Genomic DNA, 2,788 nt, shown 5'->3' with positions numbered 1-2,788 from the left:
AGACCCAGCCCTGCACATCCCCAGCTCTGTGCACCCCCATATCCTGCTGTGTGCACCCCCATATCCGCTCTGTGCAACCCCAGACAGGGGATGAACCCTGCTCGTCCCCTGTATCCCCAGACCCAGCCCCCTGCACCCACAGCCCTGTGCACCCCCAAACCCTGCTCTGTGCACCCCCTGTGACAGCGGATCCTGCTGGGTGCGCCCCCAGATCTGCTCTGTGCAACCCCAAATCCAGCCCTGCGCATCCCCAGCTCTGTGCACCCCCAGACCCTGCTCTGTGCGACCCCAGATCCACTCTTTGCACCCCCATATCCTGCTCTTTGCACCCCCAGACCCAGCCCTGCACATCTCCAGCTCTGTGCACCCCCAGAGCCTGCTGTGTGAGCCCCCAGATCTGCTCTGTGATCCAGCCATGCATGTCCCCTGTATCCCCAGACCTTGCTCTGTGCACCCCCAGATCCAGCTGTGTGCACCCCCAGATCCAGCCCTGCACGTCCCTTGTGAGAGATCTTGCTCTGTGTACCCCCAGATCTGCTCTATCCACCCCCAAATCTGCCTTGTGCACCCCCAGAGCCTGCTCTGTGCACCCCCTGTGGCAGCAGATCCTGCTCTGTGCGCCCCCATATCCAGCCCTGCACATCCTGTGTTCCCAGACCCACTTTGTGCACCCCCAGATCTGCTCTGTGTGCCCTCAGATCTTGATCCTGCACCCCCAGATCCTGCTCTGTGCATGCACCCCCAGATCCAGCCCCCTGCACCCCCAGATCCGCTCTGTGCGCCCTCAGATCTTGATCCTGCACCCCCAGATCCTGCTCTGCGCACTCCCTGTGGCAGCAGATCCTGCTCTGTGCATGCACCCCCAGATCCTGCTCTGCGCACCCCCAGATCCAGCCCTGCACGTCCCTTGTGACAGATCTTGCTCTGTGTACCCCCAGATCTGCTCTATCCACCCCCAAATCTGCCTTGTGCACCCCCAGAGCCTGCTCTGTGCACCCCCATATCCTGCTGTGTGCGCCCCCAGACCCAGCCCTGCACATCTCCAGCCCTGTGCACCCCCAGATCTGCTCTGTGATCCAGCCGTGCATGTCCCCTGTATCCCCAGACCTTGCTCTGTGCACCCCCAGATCAGCTCTGTGCACCCCCAGATCCTGCTGTCTGCACCCCCAGAGCCTGCTCTGTGCACCCCCAGATCCAGCCCTGCACGTCCCTTGTGAGAGATCTTGCTCTGTGTACCCCCAGATCTGCTCTATCCACCCCCAAATCTGCCTTGTGCACCCCCAGACCCTGCTCTGTGATCCAGCCATGCATGTCCCCTGTATCCCCAGACCTTGCTCTGTGCACCCCCAGATCCGCTCTGTGCGCCCTCAGATCTTGATCCTGCACCCCCAGATCCTGCTCTGTGCACCCCCAGACCCAGCCCTGCACATCCCCAGCCAGACTCTGCTCTGTGCACCCCCAGACCCAGCCCCCTGCACCCCCAAACTCTGCCCTGCACATCCCCTGCACCCCCAGACCCAGCCCCATGTAGTCCCAGAGGAACCCCACGCACCCCTGTTCCCCCAAATGCTCATCCTGCACCCCCAGATCCAGCCCCACACACCCCCAATTTAGAAAATTGTTTACCCAGCATGTGGATTGTTTTAATTTAATGGCCAATCACAGCCAGCTGTGTCAAACCTTCTGAGCCTGTCCCAGTTTTTTATTATTTATTCTTTTCTAGCCTTCTGCTGTATCCTTTCTTTAGTGTAGTTTTCGTATATCATTTCTTTCAATATAATATCATAAACGTAATAATATAATATAAAATATAATAACATATAAAATAAAATATAAAAAATTAAAAATTAAATATAAAAATATAAAAAATATAAAATAAAATAAAGTATAAAATATAATAACATATAAAATATATAATATAAAATATAATAACATATAAAATAAAATATAAAAAATTAAAAATTAAATATAAAAATATAAAAAATATAAAATAAAATAAAGTATAAAATATAATAACATATAAAATATATAATATAAAATATAATAACATATAAAATAAAATATAAAAATTAAAAATTAAATATAAAAATATAAAAAATATAAAATAAAATAAAGTATAAAATATAATAACATATAAAAATATAAAATAAAAGTATAAAATATAATAAAATATAAAATATAATAAAATATAAAATAAAATAAAGTATAAAATATAATAAAATATAAAATAAAATATAAAATATAATAAAATATAAAATAAATCAGCCTTCTGAAAACTTAGAATCAAATTCTCTCACCTTGTCCTAAAAAGCTCACAGCCCCACAGGATTCTGCACCAAGACCCTGCTCTGGACAGCCCTGCAGGGAAACACCAATTCTTGCAACTCCAGGGCTTTTTCTGCACCCCAAAAGGGACAGACCCCTTATTTACCCTTTTATATTCCTTTTTATTCCACAAAATGAGCAGGAAAAGGCAGAGGCCACGTGGCAGCAGGGCCTGGATGCTGAACAAACACCTGAATTTTGCTGGGAGCCCCCAGGAGCTGCCCAAGGTCACCTGGCACTCTCACTAATCCCAGTTTGCCTCGTGCCCAGCACTTTATTTGATTTTCGTAACTCTCCTATCAAAAAAGAGCTCAAATAAACCTCAAATTCACCCTGAGCTCAAATAAACCTCAAAACCTGAGTGAGGCCTTCAACCTGATGGAAAAAAAAAAAAACCCACCACAGTCCACATAAATAAATGTCATCTTTATTTAACCAAATATAATTTATCCATTAGGTCGAC

Source organism: Zonotrichia albicollis, chromosome 28, assembly GCF_047830755.1.
Source record: "Zonotrichia albicollis isolate bZonAlb1 chromosome 28, bZonAlb1.hap1, whole genome shotgun sequence".
Classification (NCBI taxonomy): Eukaryota; Metazoa; Chordata; class Aves; order Passeriformes; family Passerellidae; genus Zonotrichia; species Zonotrichia albicollis.
Note: the sequence above shows the minus strand (reverse complement) of the source record.